The following is a 25,532-nucleotide window of genomic DNA, read 5'->3' as shown; positions in this document are numbered from 1 at the left end:
CAATTGGAAACCTTAGAAGTGTAATTAAATATCGACATTTCGCGCCATTGTTCTGTAAGTTGGCAGTACTGTTACCAGAGGTGTAAGGAATGCACTACAGGCGGCAGCATACAACGAACAACCGAAATGCGGCCACAATACCATTTTAAAATGACTGCCCCGCTTGCGACATGCACAAAGAGAAAACAGTGTTCCGTCATATGTTTTCTGAACACTGAAGCTACGAAACCTGTCGAAATCCATCGAAGAATGAAAACTCGCCTTGTCAAGTTATATAAAATAGCTGAAGATCTTAACTTTAGTCATGATTCAGTACATCACAGCATTCACGAAGTGCTTAAGTTTCGCAAAGTGTCTGTAAGATGTGTGCCACTCCAGCTCACTCCAGAACTGGAAGAGCGACGCTTTGAGATGCGGGAAAAACTTTTGCGGCACTTTGAAATAGAAGGTAATGGCTTATTCACGAGGTTCTTTACAGCAGACGAAACCTGCGTACACTACCACCAGCCTGAAACAAAGAGAGCAAGTTATTCCTCGTCACCAAAACCCAAGAAGTTACGGACGCAGCCATCTGCAGGAAAAATTACCCTGACTCTCTTTTGGGATGAACGAGGCGATTTCTTGGAATAGTGCATGACACGGGGGAACACCATCACCAGTGCGACATATTCAAATACCTTAAAAAATCAGCATCGGCCTGCAATAAGATCAAAGTGACGTGGACTTCTGATCACAGGTGTCATTTTTGCAACATTCCAATTCTCGGCCTCATATTGCCCGTGCAACACTTTCATCCATAGATGACCTTCACTTTGATACTCTGCCACATCTGCCGTACTGACCAGAACCCGGAGCGAGTGCTTACCACATGTTTGGACATTCAGAGAGGCGATGGGAGGAAATAAATCTCACTCCGACAAAGAGGTGAAGCAGGCGATGCACGAGTGGCTCCGCGCAGCACGACCAAAATATATTATTTTTTCAGAGGAATCCGTGCTCTTTCTCTGCGCTGGAGACATTGTCTATGTCGAAAAATGATACACTTAAGTTTCACTTTTGATGTATAAAAAATAAAAAATATTTAATGTTTTCATTTGACTCCCCCTCGTAAAAAAAACGGAGTTTCAAAATTAGCGCAAGATAATGTACCCTAGCTTTTAATGCAAGTGGTATGATAAAGCACGTTGTGTGACGTAGCCGGTAAGGGCGTCTTACAAACAACAAATTCTCAAGAATTTAACAGCTTGATAGACAGTTACTCAAACTTAATGATGATGATGATGTTTGGTTTGTGGGGCGCTCAACTGCGCGGTTATCAGCGCCCGTACAAAGTCCCACGGGTTCCCGGGTTCGATTCCCGGCGGGGTCAGGGATTTTCTCTGCCTCGTGATGGCTGGGTGTTGTGTGCTGTCCTTAGGTTAGTTAGGTTTAAGTAGTTCTAAGTTCTAGGGGACTTATGACCACAGCAGTTGAGTCCCATAGTGCTCAGAGCCATTTGAACCATTTGAACCACAAATTCCCAACCTTTGCTCAGCCCAGTCTCGCCATTTTCATGAATGATGATGAAATGATGAGGACAACACAAACACCCAGTCATCTCGAGGCTACTCAGACTTAGTCGGTCGAGCCGTCCTATGCGTGTTTAGGTGACCTCTAAGATTGTGTCGCCATATAGGAAAAGCACATAATAAGGACAATGAGGACTGCGACTGATAAGTACAAATAAGATTTCTCCATCAGTCACTTGTTTATTATGCCACAATGCTTGTCGATGATTCGAATCATTACTTTCAAGTGCAGAACTATTTAGTTACATTTTTGGTATTAGTGGAGAGTAAAGACGACTTTTCACAGCAGAAAGCCAAGTGGAAATCCGGTTGTGTTTCGTCTTTCACTGGTGATAATTTTTTATCTCCCTCTGAAACAACACTACTAAAGTTAAAGACCAGAAATTATGCAACAGTAGCGTGTACTCACAGGTAAAGTAAAACGAAACAGATGCTGCACGCTGCTGTTCGCCGTATGCGGTACATATTTATTTCTACTTTGCTTGGAAAGTACATGTTACTCCTGTTGTGCCCGCCTACTAGACATAGGAGACAGTAAATATCGGCGCCCGGATTGATACCGTGTTCTTAGACTTTCGGAAGGTTCAAATGGCTCAGAGCACTATGGGACTTAACATCTATGGTCATCAGTCCCCTAGAACTTAGAACTACTTAAACCTAACTAACCTAAGGACATCACACACATCCATGCCCGAGGCAGGATTCGAACCTGCTACCGTAGCGGTCACGCGGTTCCAGATTGAAGCACCTAGAACCGCTCGGCCCCTCCGGCCGGCCTTTCGGAAGGCGTTTGAAACAGTCCCACACTGTCACCTACTGAATAAAACACGAACGAACGGAATATCAGACCAGCTTTGCAAGTGTCATTCCTGGGAAACAGAATGCAATATATATTTATTAACGGATAGAAATTTCCAGATGTAAAATAGATCCGAGCGTTCCTCAGGCGAGTGTTGTAAGAACATGCTGCTCACAATACACAGAGTGAAGATTAACAAACTACAGGAGTGGATTTCTGACTAGAAATGGTGGAAAAAGGTCCTATGAACATGTTTCCGGAAATGCATCGTTGCCACAGAAGCTGGTACTGACGAATGAAAGCTGACCATGTGCTTTGTTTTCCTTATGTGTTGCAGGTTGTGTGATTGGCGCAAAATGGTCCGGTATTCACTTCGGGAACAAGCCTAGATGGAGTCTGTACAGCCAAGCAGATGAAAACGATGGAGTGGCAGCACGAATTTACCAAAAAAAAAAAAAAAATATCCTCAGAGACACCAATCACATCACTCAACATTTCAAGCCCATTTTGGGCGTTTGTGTGCTTTCAGAGAGACGAACGTGCAGAGTGACGACGGACGATGCTCACACCAGATCATCAGATTTGGAGGACAGGGGTCTGCCCCTCGACCGTTTCCATCTGCTCAGCCGTACACATACGCCATCTCAGCTTGTTCCCGACATGAATACGGGACCATTCTGCTGCTTACAGTATGCCGCGTCAATCACACAGCCTGCAACACACAAGAGACGGCACGTGGTCAGAGGAACTTTCTCATCCGTCAGTACCATCAACCGTGGTAACGATGCATTTCCGGACACATGTTCATAGGACCTTCTATCGTCCACTTCCAGTCACGAACCCGTCCCTGCAGTTTGTCGGTTTTATTGGTGTTCACGCTGTACATAAATCACCAGTGGATGGCATCAGAAGCTCTACTGAAGCTGTTTGCAGACGATTTAGTTGTAAATGCAGAAGTTACAGTGCTAGAAAATTGTAGAGAAATATAGGGAGACCTGCAGCAGATCGATGCTTGGTGCAGGGATTGGCAGTTGACGCTCAGCATAACCAAATGTAATGTTTAGTGCATAAATACACGGAAAGACCCGATTGCACGATTGATTTAACGATCATGGGAAGCAGTCACATCCATAAAGAATGTGACATTATGTGTCTGAGTGGTTTAAAGTGGAGCTACCACGTAAATCTGATTGTAAGAATGGGAAATGCCACACAGATTCATTGAAAGAATTGCGACAAAGCGTGTAAAGTATAAATGTAGCTACAGAAGAAAGTATTTTCGAACATTATTACTGATCTCCCTCCATCGCGTTAATCTTAGGATAACATATCACTGAAAACCTTAGCTTCGTAGAAACGTTACGGAAAAATGCATCTCGTTTGTTATGTTCGCATTAACCTAATCGGCAACCAATGTTTATTATTAATTGTCAGCAGAAATGCAGTATGGGACGTGGCGCACACGTTGCACTGAAAATTACAAATTCTCTTAGCTACGCTGTTTATTGGCTAGAGCTGCCGTGAGCGTTTTGATTATACATCATTTTCAAAGGCATAAGCGTGTGTCTGAAATGAATGTAGAAAATGAGAGGACTGGTAGGCTGGGTCATAACAAGCATAGTTCACATGGCAGCCTATGTCCACATCCCTTAGCGTACGGTGCTAGGCGTCATTGATCAGCGTCGCGCGCCTACAGAAGGGTAGCCACACTACACACCATACTAGCCGTCACGGCAGCGGGTCTGCAGGGCAACGTTTTCAATGTATTTGTGGCATCGAGGGAAATGAGAAGCCGGGGTGAAGTTTGATAACCTTTATTTGAAAACAGTTACAAAAAGTGCTCGAAATTACGCCCCCTGCTTGAAAACATGCCAAGTAAAGACACTGGAATAACCATTGCACTCTTTCAGATATTTCTGGAAAAGTAGAAATTGCATCGGAGGTTGCCATAATGCGCTATATCAGCTCTTCGTCAGTTTCACTGGGCGTTTCATAGACAACACATGTCAGGTGGCCCAAGAAAAAAAAAAAAAAAAAAAAATAATTGGGCGTCAAGTCGGGGCAACGTGGAGGCCAATCCACCGACCCAACGCAACCTGCCCAGTTCTCAGCAAAGGTTTTATCCAAATGTATTCGCACTGCATGTGCGAAGTGAGCAGGCACGCCATAGTATTAGTACCACATTCGCCGACAACTCTAGCAGAGTTTCTCGTAAAAAGTTAAGTATCTGTTTGCGTTCAGTCGCCGGGGCATCATGTATGGGCCAACCAGATTACCGCCTACCAAGGCAGACTAAATGTTGACAGCGAAGCGATCTTGGTGACCACGAACAAAGGCGGCGTCCGGATTTTACCGTGCCCACACGTGTTGATTGTGGCTGTTGAAAACACTCTCTCGCGACTCGGAACTGCGAGAAGGCAGCGGCTAGGAGTAATATATTCTTAAAAAGTGAGATTTAGGAAAGAAGTGAGATCTCTGCATCATGAGAATCTTAGCCAACAAGGCGATGATAAATGTGTTTACATGTAGCCGTCCTTGTCATCTGGAAGGTAGCAAACAGTTTTCACTGCCTTTGTCTCTTAACATCCACCTGCTTCTCAAGGAAGCTATCGTTCCGACATTTCCTGATTACGTGTACGTGTTTCTTAATATCCATAACGTAAAGTCCAACAAGGTCAACGTGAAAGATGTTTAGTTCAGTCGAAAATAATTTATGTCCCAGGATATTCGACCGTTGGCTAATCTCCATATTATTGCACCACACAGCGATTTATTGATAGCCTTGAGACTTCTAGCTCTTAAACTGCGCTTCAGAGCACCTGCATTACAAATGGTATAAAACCATCGGCTTGTAATTGTTACCAAATTAAATTGTTTATAGAGCTGTCATCGGTTATTGGTTTATTCAAATGACTGTATTCCTAGAAACATTTCTGACATTATGCCAGTTTGATAGCTATTTTACCAAAACGATAACGGGCATTTTATTAGACGTGAATAAGTAATTGATACCACACACGTCGGAAGGAACAGGGGCTTATCTCACATTTTAGTGTGTCCACGAATGATAATGGAACCGTATTGCAGCTATATAATTACAGCTAATGATTAGTAGAACTTAATGAACAGAGAATTTTGCAATCTAGCCACAGAGGGATAACGTGGCTTTCTGCTCCAGCACAGGGCGGTCGCTTTCTGCATGACATCAACTGCAGATGAGCGAAATATCGGAAGAGTATATGACTCATTACCGATGACGTATGAGACCAAGTTATTCGTAGGTCTTCGATCGTTGGTTCCTACATTGTTATTCTACAGAACTTCTTCTGATGTTTGACAGCAGGTGCGTTATGTACCCGAACACTCTCGCTCTATTCGCTGTAAGACATATTGCTGGAGTACATCTGAAAGTCTATAGTGTCTCCCTCGTGCTCGTTACAAGTGATGTATGTCGGAGAAAGCAATATGTTTTGTGTATCGCAATGTGGAGTCTTCGGAATGTCCAGAGGACGGCTATTCGCGAAGTACAGCACCTTTCTCTATAGAACCTCAGAGTGATTATACGACCGATATGGATATACCAATATACGTAATTCAAAAACTAAAATCTCCGAATACGATGTCGATGGCATATCCTGCTGCGATTGGAGCTCCTCCCGGACATGACCGGTTCGATACCTTACTGCTGGTAGGAATTTTCATCAACAGTATTTGCTCGATCTAGCGAGAGGAAGTGGCTGGGTGCAGCAAAGAGATAACTGCACTGTGCAAAAATGTCCCGGGACGAATTCTAGCTTTTCCACGGATCTCTTGTAGTGGGGTATGGTGTTCGCAATTGGACTGGGACGGTGAGTTCGGCGGCACATTTGGTGACATCAAAAGAAGTGGCTTCTATGTCGGCAACAGGTTTTTTTCACTTCCTTCTTTTCACTTTACTGGTAGCTCTAACAGAAAAAGTATAACGCTACACTGCACTCGTCACGATAGTTGTCTATTAGACGTGAATACGCAACTGATACAATATGCGTTGTAGACCCGAGGCTTATATTTTAATAAGTCATGCATTTATCTCCATAGTTATGTTTTCAACGCTGTAGAAGGCACTACAATCGATTTAATGGAAAAATAGTACTCCTTACACATCGCTTGTTCTCTGAAACTTACGGTGCTGAACGCGAATTTTCCACCAGAGGCATTCTCTTGCTGTAAACCGGTGCCTAGATTGTTGATAATATTGCGAAATATTTCATATTTCCCAATATTAATGACTCTCTGTAGATAGGTTTGAAGATTGTACAATATATTGTGCAATGTTAGCATTTCTCCAAGGCTTAGCCCGCTTATACGTTCGACACATACAGTAACGAAAAAAAATCATAGCACTAAAAAATAATAAATGAAGAGTAACGAAACTTCCGGAATACAATTGTCTCGGTAACATATTTAAGTGATCACCATTGAAAGATCACAGATTAAGATAAGCGCGAAATAAACCATTGCAAATGTGAAATTCTGGTACATTAATAATCGTGTAACCGCCAGAATGTTGAATGCAAGCACGCAAACATGCGTGCATCGTGTTGTACAAACTTGTAACCACTGCTGCCAGCAATCATGTACAGTGACACATTTCTTCCAAGTCTTTCTGCAATGTAGCAGCAGGAACATCCAGTTCTCGTAGCTCTATTACATGGCCTCGTTCCCTGTCCAGTCTCAAAGGTAACTAACACTCACGACCGTTACATCGTGTATTTAAAGCAGATCTGTTTTGCACCGTCATAGTGGCCCTACAAGCGCCACTCTTATGCGACTGCCGTGAAATTTCAACAGACATCATTATTCAGATGTAGGAACATGACTACCAACTTTTATTTATGTCGCGCAATTCCTTCTTGGTGTTGCGATTATTTTTCTGTCAGTGTAGATTGATCACACCTCCTCCTCACCCGCTCAGTGTCCACCTCATCTTCCCAACACTGTCTATCTCATCCTCTCTAACCTCTCTCCCTATCTCCTATCCTCATACCATTCTCTTTATCTAATTCCTCCACACACCTCTCTGATCGTGTCTTCCTCTCTCTCCCTCCGAATATATCCTCCTCCCCTCTCTCTTCTCATATCCATCTCTCCTTCTTCCTTTCCCACCTGCCCACTACCCCTCTCCATTTTCCATCTGCCTCATACATCTTCCACTCCTCCCCTCTTCGTCCATCTCCTCTTCCACGCATCTCAATATGTTCTCAGTCTTACTCATTTGCAGACATAGCCCCTGCAGTGTGGTTCAGTAAGGGAGGGCGATACTACTCCCACAACACACCTGTCTCTGCAGCAGCCTGCATGTCATGGCCTGGAAAACAATTTCTTGCCCCTGACATGTAGGATGGCCTGCAAATCTGGTTGATTTGGCAGGCCACTCCCATTTCCATACAACATACCTGTCATGCAGGGCAGCCTATAAGCCAGGGACTGGCTTATAGGCTTATAGGACTTTTTGCCTGTATCTCCACTCATATTGGAAATATGAAGTTATAAACCCAATAGTGCTGATACTTGTGAGGACTGCTGTATCTCTGCCAAATTTGGTTCTGACTGATTCAGTGATTTTGGAGGAGATTCCATACATACACACATACACTCTGCTTTGCAGACATAACAGATATTGACAGATCTTACGAAATTATATTTTTATTCAGCAATCTGCTTAAACTGTATAATCTCTGGCGATACTGTATATCTTTGTCTACTCAGTTTAGTATTCTAAACTGTTTATTTTGTGCAATTTGTTAGCCGGCCTGTGTGGCCGTGCGGTTCTAGGCGCTTCAGTCTGGAGCTGCGTGACCGCTACAGTCGCAGGTTCGAATCCTGCCTCGGGAATGGATGTGTGTGATGTCCTTAGGTTAGTTATGTTTAATTAGTTCTAAGTTCTAGGCGACTGATGACCTCAGAAGTTAAGTCGCATAGTGCTCAGAGCCATTTTTTTTTTTTTTTTTTTTTTTTTTTTTTTGCAATTTGCTGTGCTGGAGGGAAGTGGTTTCAATACCAGGGGAATGTACGTTCATTTGAGAATTCTTGGAAGTATATAGGGCTTTTCCATCGTTATGGGGTGTTAAATGAAACGAATATATCAACCGAAAAAGAAAATGGAGCAAGACGATCATTTGTTGCAGGAATGTACACAGAACCAAATAACCTTGAATAAGTAGGGAACTAGTTCATTGGAGACAAATTGTAGGAAAGGGCTGAAAAGAATTACAAGTACATCAAAAAGCGGACCTGGTGCTGAGGAACTAATGGGGCCAATACTTTGGTACTTTGGTACCATGAACTTTTGGCAAGGTCATGAAACTGTTTAGTGTAATTTAAATAAATATTTGTGTAGTTCTTATTTTTAAAATTGGATCAAAATAATTATGTATTGCACAGAAATAATCACAATTATAAGTAGAACCATTTGAAAAAGCAATTCTCTTCTTCTTTTCAGTATTTTCCATATGTTGCTGTCTTTGCCAATTCTGTGAAGAACCTCCTCCTTCTGTACTCAATCAGTTCGCCTACTTTTCAATGTTCTCCTGTAGCACCACATCTCAAACACTGCGATTCTCTTCCTTAATGGTTTTACCACAGTCCATGATTCACTTTCACAGAATGCGGTGTACCAAACGTACATTGTCAGAAATTTCTTCCTCTGATTAAGGCCTATTTTTGACCCTAGTAGAATTGGCCAGGAATGCCCTCTTTGCTTGTGCTATTCTGCTTTCTATGTCTTCCTTGCGTCGTCTGTTACAGGTTATTTTGCATCCAAGGCAGTAGAATTCCTTTGCCCACTTCGTGATCACCAATTTTGATGTTGAGTTTCTATTCTCTCTTGCTTTACTTCCCATTACTTTCGACTCTCTTCGGTTTTCTCTCAATCCAAATTCCTAGTCATTAGACTGTTCATTCCATTCAGCAGAGCCTGTAATTTTTCTTCACCCTCACTAAGGATGGCAATGTCATCAGCGCATCCTATCATTGCTATACTTTTGCCTATAATTTTAATCCCTCTGTTGAACCTTTCCTTTGTTTCTGTCATTGCTTCTTCGATGTATAAATTGAGCAATAGGTGCCAAAGACTACATCCATGTCTTACACTCTTTTTAACACGGGTTCTTCGTTCGTGGTCTTGAACTTTTGTTGTCCCTTCTTGATTTTCTACGTATTGTATATTACCCGTCTTTTCCTATAGCTTACTCCCATTTTCCTCAAAATTTCGAACATCTTGCACCATTTTACATTGTAAAACACTTTCCCAAGTTGATAAATCCTACGAATGTGTCCTAATTTTACTTCAGTCTTGCTTCCATTATCAAATGCAACGTGAGGACAGCCTCTCTGGTGCCTTTATCTTTCCTGATCCAAAGCGATCTTCATCTTGTAGATACTCGTTTTTCTTGTCCATTCTTCCGTATATTATTCTTGATTGCAACTTGAATGCATGAGCTGTTAAGTTTATTGTGCGATGATTCGCGCACTTGTCTGCTCTTGCAGTCTTCGGAATTGTGTGGATTATGTTTTTCCGAAAGTTTTATGGTATATCAACAGTCTCATAGATTCTACACACCAATTTGAATAGTCGTTTGGCTGCCACTTCCCCCAACAATTTTAGAAATTCCAGTGGAATGTTATCTATCCCTTCTGCTTTACTTGATCTCAAGTCCTCCAAAGCTTTTTTTAAATTCTACCTTTGATACTGGATCCCCCATCCCTTCCACACTGACTCCAGCTTATTCTTCTATCACGTCATCAGACAATTCGGCCTCTCATAGAGGCCTTCGATGTACTCTTTCCACCTATCTACCTTTCCAAATTGCATCTGAATAACATCCATAGGATGATACGGTTGCTGGCCAGTACTGAATGAGACGTCAGGGCCAGTGCACGGAAGTGGCATAAGTTATGTCCCACGACCTCTAATGGAAATGAGTTGCAACGATCAGGTTAAAATTGATAATTGGGCAGAAATTTACATATAGAAAACATTAGGGATAATTTGGCCATCTGCTCTGCGGCAAGACAGGTGTTTTTGGCATTCGCAGTTTCCCTGCCACGCCCGCACAGCGGTGACGAATCTGTTTACAAGTCGCTGCCCCTGGCGCCTGTTTTCGCGCGCTCCCTCCTCCAGGTCTGGCCGCTGTCTGGGGGAGTGAAACCTCCCGGATTTCCTGGTTCCGTGTTCGGGAACGCAATGCCTTTGAACAGGTTTATTTCTCCGCCTCCTCCTCCGCCCCCTCCCCCACCTCCTCACCCCTCCCCGCCCATTCCTTACGTCTCAGGAAGAGTATCTAGTCCGGCTGAGCAAACGGGTCCCACCAAAATCCAGTGCTCTGCGTTCAGTCGGCGTCAGTCGAGTGATAAGCTGCGTTCGAATGGTCAATCGCTCTACGATTCACTTGCGGTGTAACGGTTTTCAGATGCTAATCATTTTCTGGTGTTCCATTTAGCGACTAGCGACAAGTATCGAAATCGTTTCCGTTTTTATGTGTGAGTTTTTAAGTTGCTTTGCGAGGAACATAAGTGTTTGTGGTTCCGGAGCCTCCTCCAGAGAGTGAGTATGTTTTCTGTTTGTCTAAATTAGATAAGATTAAAAACAATTAGTTATTATTCTCCATTGTGTGACAACATATGTCTTTAAAGAGTTGAAGAAAGTGCTTTGTTTCTCACTTAAAATGGATTGTGCGTCGAAATCTGCGGCACAGTTATTAGTCAGAGGCAGGGACTCTTTTAAGCCGGTAGGAACACAGCAACAAAAAACGTACAAAGGCAGAAAGTATTAAACTACCTCCGAATGAAATTTTTGAAAACTGTTTTCCCTCGCCGGCCCTGTGGCCGTGCGGTTCTAGGCGCTTCAGTCTGGTACCGCGTGACCGCTACGGTCGCAGGTTCGAATCCTGCCACGGGCATGGATGTGTGTGATGTCCTTAGGTTAGTTAGGTTTAAGTAGTTCTAAGTTCTAGGGGACTGATGACCACAGATGTTAAGTCCCATAGTGCTCAGAGCCATTTGAACCATTTGTTTTCCCTCTGTGATGACAGAAATCAGTTTTCCGCAGCTTTCGTCGGTATGCTTGCATCCTGGTGACACTTCTTATTAACGCAGTAACCCATCTGCATATCTGGCCAATAACAGTGATATTTGGCACAGTCCTTCAGGTCTTTTTCTCCTTTCTGTGTGTATTGAGAATCCTCACTAGGGTATTCTGTCTGTACTTAAAATCGAGGAACATTTCACTAGATTACCGAATGAGATTTTCACTCTACGGACGGCAGAATGTTCCCTGTCCGGAAACTTCATGGCAGGGTAAAACTATGTACCAGACTGGTACTTAAACCCCGGACTATTGTCTATCGCGTGGAATGCACTTGCAAACTGAGATATCCAGGCACGACTCAAGACACTTCTTCACAACTTTAATTGTTCATCGACTCCCTCCTGCTTTCCAGACTTCAGGAGTTTTAGGCAAAAAGGGTTTGCAGGAGGTCTTCTGTGAAGTGTGGAAAGCAGTAATCTATACTCCAAAGTTATGGAAAGTGGGTGGTTGCTGTCTTTCTTCGAGTAATTATTTGATTTTGCCTCTTACACAGATGATGTGAAAACCATATGTGCCTTTCGATTCTTTCTGAGCTAGTGGTAATTGACATTTGCTGCAAGACATAAAGTGCCTCATGAACTTAACATGAGCCTCAAATGCAACTGAAAACAAAAGTTGAAGCGCTTGCCTGCTTATTTCAGTTTCAGATTATACGGTATCTGGTCCCAAAAAGCAAATACTAACCCCATTACGCTGAATTTTCGGCAGTGTCAGTGCAGAAGCATGGACATCACATGGCTCCTGACCCAATGACTGTACCTCCCTTAGCTGTTTCTTATCTTTTTCGTTGAAATCGCGACCGATGGAAAAAAGTAGGTAAATTGTTTACTATTTCCAAAGCAATTATTAATATACATGTGGGTTACTGTGAGAGAAGACAGCCAGTGCCTTGATGGAAAAACGACCCTGGTAACTTCTGGAAGTAACGTTTGCGGTGACGCCATAGTTTGGGTGGCGATTAGAGCCGGTGACGACGTTGGCTGAACGCCAGCTACCATATGTGGAGCACAGCTGAAGGCCCCTGGGGAAGTGCGAATGAAATAACAGGCCTGCAAGGCAAGGCGCGGTGTGACGTTTCGGCTGCGCTGGTGTCCTCAGCGGCCGGGGCCGCGATTGTAATTCAAGGTGGCGGCCGACGGGCGGCGGTGCGCTGTCGCAATTATAGAAGGGGAAGCCCGTGGCACAGAGTGCCCTGTTCGCCGGCCTTCTCCCGGCTAGGCACCACGCCTCCCCAGGGCAGTAAACCAACTCTTCTGAGACAACCACAACTGAACGAGATTACGTACACCCTCTGATCAAAAAAAGTACAGACTCGTTTTAGTGGACGTTAATATGGGAATATGTCCATTCTTCGCCTTTATGACGGGTTGAACTCTGCTGAGGGCACTTTCAGTGAGGTTTCTGACCTTCTATGGCCGGATCTCAGAGCCGGAGCCAGAGAAGATGCTGATGTTCGACGCTGGGGCTCGGAGCGAAGTCGAAGTTCTAACTCATCCCAAAGGTGTTCCATTGGGATCAGGTCAGGACTCTGGTCATGTCTTTCCATTTCAGGGATGATATTGTCCGCAAACCACTCTCATAGACGCTGCTTTATGACAGGGCACATTATCCTGCTGATATAGTAATCATCTCCGAACCGTTCTTCTACTGTACGTAGTACCCAGTGCTGTGGCTCTGTTAATATCCCTCCGCATTTTGCGTTTTCTTAAACGCAGTAAGAGAACCACACCCCAAGCACGAAAAACATCCCTACCCGGTAACACCTCCTACGCACTACATCCTTGGCACTACATATGATGGCAGGTAACGAACGATCTTCAGGCATTCGGACGGAAGCGTTTCGACGCTTCCGTCCGATTGCCACGGGCTATAGCGTGTTTCATCGCTCCAAAATACTCGTTTCTAGACAGCCACTATCAAGTTCAAATGGTTGAAATGGCTCAAAGCACTATGGGACTTATCATCTGAGGTTATCAGTCCCCTAGGCTTAGAACTACTTAAACCTAACTAACCTAAGGACATCACACACATCGATGCCCGAGGCAGAATTCTAACCTGCGACCGTAGCAGCAGCGCGGTTCCGGACTGAAGAACCTAGAACCACTCGGTCACAGCGGCCGGCCACTATCAAGTGGCGTCCCTCTTTACACCATCCGAAGCGTCTTTTAGTATCGACTGCAGAAATGTGGGGCTTATGAGGAGCGGCTCAATCATTGTACCCCATTGTTTTCAACCCCCTTCATCTGTCAGTGTGTTAGCTCGACTGCTGACAGCACTTTGGAACTCATGTGTGATTCCTTACACTGATTTCATCCGATTTCCTGCAAACACCCTCCGCAGTGCGGTCTGCCTGGTCCCGGTTTGCTTGGTGTTTCCCTTCGCGGTTCTGCTTTACAACGGCAACACCAGCAGTCGAATTGGGCATCTCCAGGACGGCTGAAATGTCGCTCATGGATTTGTTACTCAGCTGACACTCAGTGACTAGGCTACATTTGAAGCTACTCAGCTCCCCTGACCGACCCATTCTGCTTTTATGTCGTTTTAAACTGGCCGGTACGTCTTTCGTGATATACAGGATGTAGCAAAAAGAATCACGCGATTTCAAAAAATCATAACTATTATGTTATTTGAGATATGTGGGTGAACAACGTACTGTGGAAAGAGCAAACTCTCGAGTTTTACATGGGTCCCGCTAGGAATCAGCAGTGTACGCCCACTTCAGTTCTAGTAAAAATGGTGTCGGGACAACAGAAAACATTTTGTATTCTACGTTTTGTGCAGTGCGGGTCAGTAATAACCGTTCAGCGTCACTTTCGTACTAGGTGTGGTGTGAATCTTCCTACAGGACAAAGCATTAGACGACAGCATGAACAGTTCCGAGAAACAGGTTGTTTGTGTAAAGGCAAATCCCCGGGCCTTCTCGGAGCGCCTGACACAGACGTCGAACGCATCCGCTATAGTTTCACAAGGAGCACGCAGAAATCCGTCCGCCGTGCAGCTCGAGAGCTCAATATGCCTCCGATGTCCGTCTCGCGTGTGTTGCGTCGACGTTTACACATGAAACCATATAAAATTCAGCTATTGCAAGCTCTTCGTGAACGTGACAAATAACGACGTGTGGAGTTCTGTAATTTCGTTCTCGGCAAGACGGAGGATGACAGTTTTGTTCCACGCTTAGTGTTCAGTGACGAGGCAACATTCCATTTAAATGGAAAGGTGAACCTTCATAATGTGAGAATATGGGGTTCGGAACAACCACATGAAGTTGTACAACATGAGAGGGACTCTCCAAAATTTAATGTGTTTTGAGCAGTTTCACGGTAAAAGGTGCCATGATCCATGTTTCTTTGCTGAAACACTGTTACAAGAAGCACGTACCTCGACATGCTTGAGAACGTTCTTTTCCCACAATTGGAGGTAGATTCGAACGACTTCATTTACCAACAGGATGGGGCACCGCCACATTGGTATCTGGAAGTGCGAGAATTTTTAAATCAAAGGATTAATGAACGGTGGATCGGTCGCACTGGACCAAATGATTCGGTCTTACATTAATGGCCTCCGAGGTCACTGGGCCTTTCTGTATGCGATTATTTCTTGTGGGGGCTTATGGAGGACGCTGTTTTGTGCCTCCGTTACCAAGAAGAATGAATGAAATGAGGCATCGCATAACAGCAAGTGTAGAATCTTTAACTCGAGATATGCTGGCTGCAGCGTGGGAACAATTTGAATACCGCACTGACATACACCGTGCATCTCATGGAGGCCATATTGAGAACCTATGAAAATGTATGAGAAAAAAAAACTTTTTGAGTTTTCCGTTCACCAAAAAAACAAAATTCATTGTATATGTTTATTAGTTCCAGAAATATAGACGTGCCAAATCGGATTATTCTTTTTGATACATCCTGTACAGTGGTCAACTCAACATTATGTAGGGTGTCCGGATACTTTTGATAAGACAGTGTGTATCAGTCAAAACAAGGGGTAACCATGCAGGGCACTCTAAACTGGTATGACTACATAAACTATAGGAAAGACGGATGCCAGGCCGGGAAACATTGGGCGGCCGTTGTGGCCGAGCGGTTCTAGGCGCTTCAGTCTGGAACGACGCGATCTCTATGGTCGCAGTTTAGAAACCTGCCTCGGGCATGGATGTGTGTGATGTCCTTAGGTTAGTTAGGTTTAAGTAGTTCTAAGTTCTAGGCGACTGATGACCTCAGATGTTAAGTCCCATAGTGCTCAGAGCCATTTGATCCATTTTTGAACTGACGCTCCTCCCGTCCGGCTGTAACAGTCTTCCTCTTCAAAGCTAGCGCAGCCCGCCCAACAAGTCTAGGTGTAGTTTCATAAATTTTCTTTCCTAGGTTTACAACTGGATGAGGTCTATGAGTCATAGTAGTATCATCTCCTCGGCGGACGTTCCTCCAACTGTTGGTAAAGGTTCTGTCCATAAACACTTGATAAGTAAAGCCACTAGGGGATTTAGAGATGGGTCACCAGCCCGCCACTGGCATACTCGGAGGACAGTCGGCTCAGGTCACTCGTTTCTCATCTGTGCGAAGGCCAAGATTGCTAGGACAGGCTTCTTTTTCTGCGCCAACAAAGGCCTAGGTACCACGTATTCAGATTTACAACCTCCTGGTCCCGCCAAGACTGGATGCTGGGATAGCAGACCATCTGGATGAGCAGTTCGTAGGAGAGAAAACCAGATTATCCTAAAGGAACATTCCGCCTTCTTATCGGTCGGCACGTGAAAGCGAACGTATACGATGAGCTAGTCAATTTCTATGACTTATTTTGTAAATCTAGGGATGAGAGGAGAGAGAGGAAAGGAAAGGACAGGGACTATTTACGTCAGCAGCATAAGGACTTCGCGCGGAATCAGTACCAGATCGGCATTCGATCTGGGATATCCTGCTTACTCGGCAGTTGCATTGACCACTGCGTCACTCGAACGATTATCACAACTGCGCGGACTAGCTCGGCGGACCTACATTCCCACCTAACGCCACCTATCCGCAGCCCTCGTCCATGTCCTCCAGGCTCACTAGTTTCAGATTCCTGCTGGAACTCGGACGGAATTGTGCTTCCGCACTGTAGGAGATGTATGCACTGCCCATTAAGGCGAATCAATTGTATGAACGCGTGGTGTCTGTTCTTTCGGAAAGAAGAGACACCACACATTCACTCAATTGTTCCGAAAGAGAAGTCACCACGGATTCCTATAACTGACTTGCCTCGATGGGCAATGAATCCACCACCTCCAGTGCGGATGCACAATTGCGTCCGACCTCCTGCGGAAATCTCGAAGTAGCGAGCATGGACAACATGGACGAAGAGTGCGGATAGGTGGCGCTAGATGAGAATGTGGATCAGCTGAGAGGTGCGCCGAGATGCTCCATGCAGTTCCGACAGACACTGCGCCCGGGCGATGCCGTGGTTAAAGCAACTGCCTAGTAAGCAGGAGACCCCGGGTTCGAATCCCGGTCTGGCACACGTTTTCACTCGTCGGTGATATCCGAAAGAACAGACACCACAGATTAACATAATTTTTAGGGAGTCACAATGTGAAATTGACGTAGCGGAGCACTCCGAAGCATGACAGTCAAAATCAGACGCTAGATATTTGCTTCGTGGAGAGGAATGTGTTCTGTGAAATGTAAAATAGCTTTCTAGATCACAAGCAGAACTTTGGAGACGCCATATGGGATTACACCATTTGCGGATGCAACCCCTATTTGGAGGCTTTTATATTATAACTAGTGTACTATGAATACATGCTGTAGAAGACGCTCCGGTACCTTGAGAACATCTCGAAAAACCCGTCATTTTTGGTACGATTTCTTACAATAATATGACGGGAAACGTTGTACTGGTGGTTAAAGGCACTATAACTTACATAGTATCAAAGTACGGTACGCAGTTTCAAACGCCGGAGTAGTGAAAATTTGTCAAAAACAATCGTACGCCACACAACTTGTAATTAAGCGTCAGTTACTTACCGTTAAGGAATTAGGACATCTCAAGATCAGAGACATAGACTTACATAATAGCAGTTCACTGTAGTGGAAGCGGCGATTGTGAATTGAAAGTTTGCCAGTCAGCTTTCAGCAAATATTGCCTTACTCCACGTTTTTTAAACTCTTGTAGAAATTTCTTATAGGTTTAATAAAACTATGACCTGAAATACTCGATGGCCCTTATCCATAAAAGAGTTCTCTGATCAGCAGCGAGTTTGTTCGATTTTCTTTTGACGTAAAACGGAACATGGACCAATGTATTGCAAGCCTGCTGTTTCTATCACTGTCTGATCCCTTGCAATTCAGTACGGTGTATACTGGAGACAGAACGTCCTGGCCCACTCGTGCAACATAGAGCAAATGGGCATGTCGATAGAGGCATTCAAAAAGGCGCAGTGTTTGTATAACGTTAAAACTAACAAATAGCGCAATAAACGCTGTCGAGGCGACTCGCCTTTCCTCTTATTTACAAAACTCCAATACTTTGGGCTAGAGGTATTGACTCCAAGGAAATGCCGAAGCAGCCGGCCGGTGTGGCCGAGCGGTTCTAGGCGCTACAGTGTGGAACCGCGCGACCGCCACGGTCGCAGGTTCGAATCCTGCCTTGGGCATGGATGTATGTGATGTCCTTAGGTTAGTTAGGTTTAAGTAGTTCTAAGTTCTAGGGGACTGATGACCTCAGCAGTTTAGTCCCATATTACTCAGAGCCATTTGAACCATTTTTGAAATGCCGAAGCAAATTCAGTTTTTTTTTACTTTGCGTGATAATTCGTTTTTCGAACCATCGACGTGTCCATAATCTTCTTCAAGGTTTTCTCAGTTCAATCACGGTGCTCGCTAACACAGCTACCGTAGCTATTTTAAACGCGTTCATTTTCGTAAACAAACTTTGTGGTTTGCGTGCTAGTTATATTTGACAGCTTCCGCTGGAGAGTGCTGTGGTCACAAATAACGTTGAGGAGGACGTTCCGTATACACTGGGGCGGCAATATCTGCGGATACCTCATAATACCGCGTCGGACCTCCTCTTGCCCGGCGTAGTGCAGCAGCTAGCCGTGTCGTGGGCTCAAAAAGTCGTCGTAAGTCCGCTGCAGAAACATTGTGCCATGCTGCCTCTATAGGCGACCATAATTCCGAAAGTTTTGTCGGTGCAGGAAGTTATGCACAAACGAACTGACCTCTCGATTACGTCACATAAATATTCGATCGGACTCCTGTCCGGCGATCTGGGTGACTAGATCATTCGCTCAAATTGTCCAGAACAATTGTGGCCCGGTGACATGGTGATTGTCATCCATAAAAATTCCATGGTTGTTTCGGAATACGAAGTCCATGAATGGTTGGAAATGGCCTCCAAGTAGCCGAAAATTACCATTTTCAGTCAATTAACGGCTAAACTGGATCACAGTCTGTTCCATGTAAACACAGGCCACACCATTATGGACACGCCACCAGCTTGCACACTATCTTGTTGACAACTTGGGTCCACGGCTTCGTGGGCTCTGCGCCACACTCGAACTTTACTGTCAGGTCCTACCACCTGAAATCGGAGCTCATCTGACTTGGCCACGACTTTCCAGTCGCCTGCAGTCCAACCCATGTGGTCACGATCTCAGCAGAGACGCAGCGTCCTACGTCGTGCTGTTAGCAAAGGCTCTCGCGTCGGTCGTCTGCTGCCACAGCCCATTAACGCCAGTTTCGCCGCACTGTCCTAAAGGATACGTTCGTCGTACGTCCCACATTGATTCCTGCAGTTGTTTCGCGCAGTGCTTCTTCTCTGTCAGCACTGACAATTCCACGCAAACACCGCTGGTCTTGGTCGTTAAGCGCAGACTGTCGACCACTGCGTTGCCCGTGGTGAGAAGTAGCGCCTGAGTTTTGGTGTTCACTCTTACCACTGTGAATCTCGGAATATGGAATTTCCTAGCGGTTTCTGGAATGCTGCATACGTCTATGTCCAACAACTATTTCGCGTTCAGAAGTCTGTTAATTCTTGCCGTACGGCCATAATCACATCGTAGACCTTTCCTTTTCACATCGCCTGAGTACAAATGACAATTTTCCAAATGCATTATACATTTATACCTTGTGTAAACTTTACCACCGCCACCTCTACATGTGCATATCGTTATACCACGACTTTTGTCACCTCGGTGTAAGGTTTCAGTGAGTGCACGAACCTCGTTGAAAACCGCGTTTGGCATGCTTCACGATGAGAAACACGTCCCGTGCGAGGACCACTTAAGTTTGTCTATATCTTGCCTATCCCGATCAGGTATACAAACTGCGCCTGTACACGGTTATGCCATTCTTTTATTGGACTGTAGCCGTGATTCCTCCCTCATTACAGAATTCGGCAGCTCCAGTGAGCTGTTGAGGGATGTGCCAGGTCAAAGCAGCGACTGCAAGGAGGTCGCGTGACGACCGAATGCTAGCACACGCGTGCGTAGAACGTCCCGCCGCCTGTCGTAACGGCTGCGGCTGTGACAGCTCACGCAACTCCAAGCCCTACGACGTCTTACGTAAGAATGCGTCTGCTTTCTCCAAAGGCCCCGCGGAATCGTAAGCGCTTCCGTCGCAGGCATCGTGACACAACGGTCCAGGAAATGAAATCGCCGGCTTAGCTTTCGGAATATACTCTATCTGATCAAAAGTACTCGGACACTCGTTAGAGGAAATTAATAGTGTCCACCCTTCGTCCCTATAACGAATGAACCATGCTGCGGATACCTTCAGTAAGGTGCCTGAATGTCTGTGGACGAATGGCAGCCCATTCCTCAAGAGCAGAAGACTGGGAAGAAAGTAGTGTCGTCGGACGCTGCGGTCTGGAAGGAGGTCAGCTCTCTGAGGAAGCTATTCCATGTGAGAAACGTTGTCGTGCACAAATCACTCTACAGTACGAACTACACAATGTCGTAAAATTTGTTGGCATAATTCTGCGTTTATCATTGTCATAAGCTCAGTAAGGACATCACATCTTGACCATGAGAAATACTCCTATACTTAATAACACATCCTCCATACTTATTTGTTGACATTACACTTAACGGCAAGTTACGTTCTTGAGGAGCTGCTAGACCATTCTACACAATTTTCGTTTACTCCCTACGCATAGTTAGCCGTTTTGATAGCAATACTTTGGAGATCACGAGTCTTTCCTTCCGCTGAGTTCACGCTATTTTTTATAATAACTTTCCGCAATGCTCGACGGCTCCTCTTCATCAGTACATGGAATATGCCTGGTCTTGGTTTAGCTGGTTATTGCTTCGCATTTGCGCTTCACAGTCACATCACTCACGGCCAGTTTGGACTCCTTTAGAAGGCATGAAACGTCCCTGATGGGTTGGTTACTCAGGTGACACTCCATGAGTAGTTCGCGCTGGAAGTTACTGAGCTCGCCTGAGTGACCTGTTCTGCTGTTACTACTTCTTTACTGACTATAGAATATTCCTCGCCTCGTTTTAAACTCGCATATCCACCTGTCTGGAAATCTAGAGATCAGGACCACTTTATGTAGGGAAGTCCGATACTGCTGATGAAATAGCTCACATACTACACTACTGGCCATTAAAATTGCTACACCAAGAAGAAATGCAAATGATAAACGGATATTCATTGGACAGATATATTATGCTAGAACTGACATGTGATTACATTTTCACGCAAGTTGGGTGCATAGATCCTAAGAAATCAGTACCCAGAACAACTACCTCTGGCCTTAATAACGGACTTGATACACCTGGGCATTGAGTCAAACAGAGCTTGGATGGCTTGTACAGGTACAGCTGCCCATGCAGCTTCAACACGATACCACAGTTCATCAAGAGTAGTCACTGACGTATTGTGACGAGCCAGTTGCTCGGCCACCATTGACCAGACGTTTTCAATTGGTGAGTGATCTGGAGAATGTGCTGGTCAGGGCAGCTGTCGAACATTTTCTGTATCCAGAAAGACCCGTACAGGACCTGCAACATGCGGTCGTACATTATTCTGCTGAAATGTAGGGTTTCGCAGGGATCGAATGAAGGGTAGAGCCACGGGTCGTAAAACATCTGAAATGTAACGCCCACTGTTCAAAGTGCCGTCAATGCGAACAAGAGGTGACCGAGACGTGTAACCAATGGCACCCTATACCATCACGCCGGGTGATACGCCAGTATGAAGAGGACGAATACACGCTTCCAATGTGCGTTCACCGCGATGTCGCCAAACACGGATGCGACCATCATGATGCTGTACACATAACCTGGATTCATCCGAAAAAATGACGTTTTGCCATTCGTGCACCCAGGTCCGTCGTTGAATACACCATCGCAGGCGCTCCTGTCTCTGATGCAGCGTCAAGGGTAACCGAAGCCATGGTCTCCGAGCTGATAGTCCATGCTGCTGCCAACGTCGTCGAACTGTTCGTGCAGATGTTTGTTGTCTTGCGAACGTCCCCATCTGTTGACTCAGGGATCGAGACGTCACTGCACGATCCGTTACAGCCATGCGGATAACATACCTGTCATCTCGACTGCTAGTGATACGAGGCCTTTGGGATCCAGCACGGCGTTCCGTATTACCCTCCTGAACCCACCGATTCCATATTCTGCTAACAGTCATTGGATCTCGACCAACGCGAGCAGCAATGTCACGATACGATAAACCGCAATCGCGACAGGCTACAATCCGACCTTTATCAAAGTCGGAAACGTGATGGTACGCATTTCTCCTCCTTACACGAGGCATCACAACAACGTTGCACCAGGCAACGCCGGTCAACTGCTGTTTGTGTATGAGAAATCGGTTGGAAACTTTCCTCATGTCAGCACGTTGTAGGTGTCGCCACTGGCGCAAACCTTGTGTGAATGCTCTGAAAAGCTAATCACTTGCATATCACAGCATCTTCTTCCGGTCGGTTAAATTTCGCGTCTGTAGCACGTCATCTTCATGATGTAGCAATTTTGATGGCCAGAAGTGAACATTTATGTAGGATCAATGTCAACTGGCAATCCCTCTAGATCCGCCTGAATTTCGCTACAGTCTTTTGACGTTACAAAGTACCTGTAGTGAACAGTATCGTCTGTGAACAGCGTCTCGGAGCTTCATAAGACATCTGCTGTTTTTTTTTTTTTTATATTGTGAACAGTGGCTGCTCTATAGCAGTCCGTTGGCGCACTGCCATAGCTACTCTTTCATCCGTTGATTTCACCCCGTTGAGTTCAATTACTCGATTTCTGTCTGAGTCCTCTCACAAATATTGTGCGGAACTCGGTAAGCTCGTTATTTTCTTTAGTAAACTGCAATGAAAACCCTATCGAATGCCTTCAGCAAATCAAGGAAAATTGTGCCACCCTGAACGCCGTTGTCTACGAAATATCTTTTCCCACACTATAACAGAATAGTTCTTTAACATGACATAGCATCTTTCTGGCGGCGAAAGTGATCAGACTCAGTTCGCATAAAAGTAGCAAGCGTATCAACACCATAAGCACTTGTTAACAGTACACTGTTCCCAGATAAACTGTTTCAACTCAAAAATAACGCTTCTTCTGTTCATTTACCTAGTCGTAATAATTTTATACATTCGAAAGAATAAAATTATTTCTCAGATCACAATTTGAGGCGTTTTAGGAACTTATTACCAGTCTCCGTTGCTGTGGATCCCACATCTGCAAGAATATGATGGTCGTCCATAGTGCAGTCACTCTTCGTACCACCACTGTAACCGGTAAAAAATGGCGGAAATCGAGGTTAGCGGGGAAAACGTTGTGTTCGGACCACAGCGTGCTTCGTCTTGTGAGGCACAGCGAGTGAGTAGTTGAATAAACCCTATCTCTTTTTGGTGCCCAGATAACACGCGAATGCATCTCCTCTTAAACGCACATATCGTGGCATCGCGTGTCTCCCCGCTGGAACCCTGTAACACCTACCTCATTTTCATTTACAAAAGGCACGGATACGAGATGCACTCTCTCGATAACAGAGATAAATAAGGGGAAAGCGCTTTCTTTCTACAGGGACAGGCTTTAGTCGATGGACGGATCAGAATAACAGAAGCACAGTTGCTTCCTATAGCGATACAAAGAACAATTACAACTGCTCCTGGCACCAATGCGGAGAGAGCTAAACCTTAGCCCCGCCACTTGGATTTCCACGTTACGACTCGCAAAATTTCACCATATTGTAGAAGAGAACGGTACTTACTGCGACCCAGCGGCTATTAGCGAATTAGTACTACCGTGAAGCAGACGCGAACATCAAGCGCCAGCGCTTTGGAAGCTTAATGTGACACGTGAAGCACGCTGCGAAGCCGCGTCGCCAGCTCTTACAGCGAGGGTGACGTTAAGCTGCTGTTAAGGTAACTCGCCGACGCTCAAGCCGCCCTCGACGTAATAAAGAGTGGTGGAGTATGGCCGAGTCTGGCGGCTTCTCTGTAGCTGTTGTCGTCAGTAGGTCCACAATATCTGTCTCAGCTATGTCGCTTTTTTTATGGAGCACTCACATGAGATTCCGCAGAGTGTTCGGTCGCAGTACCCTAGCCGCGAAAACCAGAAGGCGCCGCTGATTACTTTCTCTTTCTGTAAGTACCTAGGGAGTTTCAAACTTAATTCACGCACCTTGCCTCACATCCCGCTCTCCAACTCTAAGAAAAGCGCTTGTAAGAATTAAAAAAGGCTACTTTGCGTCCATTCTCCGCCTTTGTGACTTTTTATTTCTTTATTAACCACTAGGAAACATGAAGCGTTAACGAAGGTATATTCTTCAGGAAACCCTCTTCACGGAATTTTACATCCATAACTCACGCTACTACTACTTACTTCTAAGCGAATGAATCTCCGACTGTCGGGAACAGCATACCAAATCTCTAGAAGCGGAGTTCCAGGAATCCCATACCATCCCCCAAACTACTGCGAACCCATTGCGTGTCACCCCCGAGACGGGGCCACAGGTTAGCTAGCGCCATCGTCCGCAGCCCCAATGGAGTCAAGCAGCGGGATCTAATGGATTCACCATACCAGCCTTCCACAGCCTGCTCTTTCTGGGAGACTCACATAAGTCACTTGTAAGTTTCCATTCGTTCTGTCGGTTCTGCCATAGCTGCCACTTTGTTAGTCACGTATCCACTCTAATGGTCTTCCTATGTGTAGAAATTAAGTACGACGTCGAAGAATCCTCAGTGATATTCACTCACTCACTCACAGTACTTACTTTTCCAAAATGTTTTAGAAGGTTGTGTACTCTAGAGTAGTACCTTACCTGAGCAACAATAACATCCTCGATACGCGGGGTAGCCGCGCGGTCTGAGGGCGCATTGCCACGGTTCACACGGCTGCCCCCGTCGGAGGTTCGAGTCCTCCCTCGACCATGTGTGTGTGTGTGTGTGTGTGTGTGTGTGTGTGTGTGTGTGTGTGTGTGTGTGTGTGTGTGTGTTTTGTCCTTACCGTAAGCTAGATTACGTACAAACCACAGTTAGAATTTCAGAAGTGTTGCTCTATTGAGAATGTCACTTGTATGTTCACTCACCAAATTTTTTGAGCATTAAATAATAAAATTGCGCCAGTTGGTATTTTCTGCAACCTATGTAAGGCATTTTGCTGTATGAATAGCTGTAGATAAATTGACGTGTTATGAGATTGATGATATAGCCAACCCTTGGACAATGCCATAGCTCATCATAGGAGTGCAGAAAGCCGTATTTAGTAGTTCAACCAATTTAGTCCTTGGACATTATTCTGACTGGGGAAAAATCGCTCATGGGGTCCCCAAGGCAAAAGTTTAGGTTCAAATGGTTCAGAGCAATATGGGACTTAACATCTATGGTCATCGGTCCCCTAGAACTTAGAACTACTTAAACCTAACTAACCTAAGGACAGCACACAACACCCAGCCATCACGAGGCAGAGAAAATCCCTGACCCCGCCGGGAATCGAACCCGGGAACCCGGGCGTGGGAAGCGAGAACGCTACCGCACGACCACGAGATGTGGACTAAAAGTTTAGGTACGCTATTGTTCCTCATATATGTAAACG

The 25,532-nt window shown here is 45.2% G+C and overlaps 1 protein-coding gene across 3 annotated transcripts in view; it reads left to right on the top strand.

Annotated features, from left to right (window-relative positions):
* The window catches only part of LOC126252939 (patched domain-containing protein 3), a 426,000-nt gene that overhangs the window by 170,121 nt on the left and 230,347 nt on the right, over window positions 1-25,532 (top strand). For 2 of the 3 annotated variants that reach the window (XM_049953941.1, XM_049953940.1), the window contains exon 1: window positions 10,758-10,951. The exons of the other annotated variant lie outside the window; for it this stretch is intronic. The gene's annotated coding sequence lies outside the window, so the exon portion shown is untranslated. Of the gene's footprint in view, window positions 1-10,757; window positions 10,952-25,532 lie in introns of those variants that run through there. 3 annotated transcript variants of the gene reach the window in all.

Source organism: Schistocerca nitens, chromosome 4 (assembly GCF_023898315.1).
Source record: "Schistocerca nitens isolate TAMUIC-IGC-003100 chromosome 4, iqSchNite1.1, whole genome shotgun sequence".
Lineage (NCBI taxonomy): Eukaryota > Metazoa > Arthropoda > Insecta > Orthoptera > Acrididae > Schistocerca > Schistocerca nitens.
The sequence above is the reverse complement of the archived record's forward strand: the minus strand, read 5'-3'. Positions and strand labels throughout refer to the sequence as shown.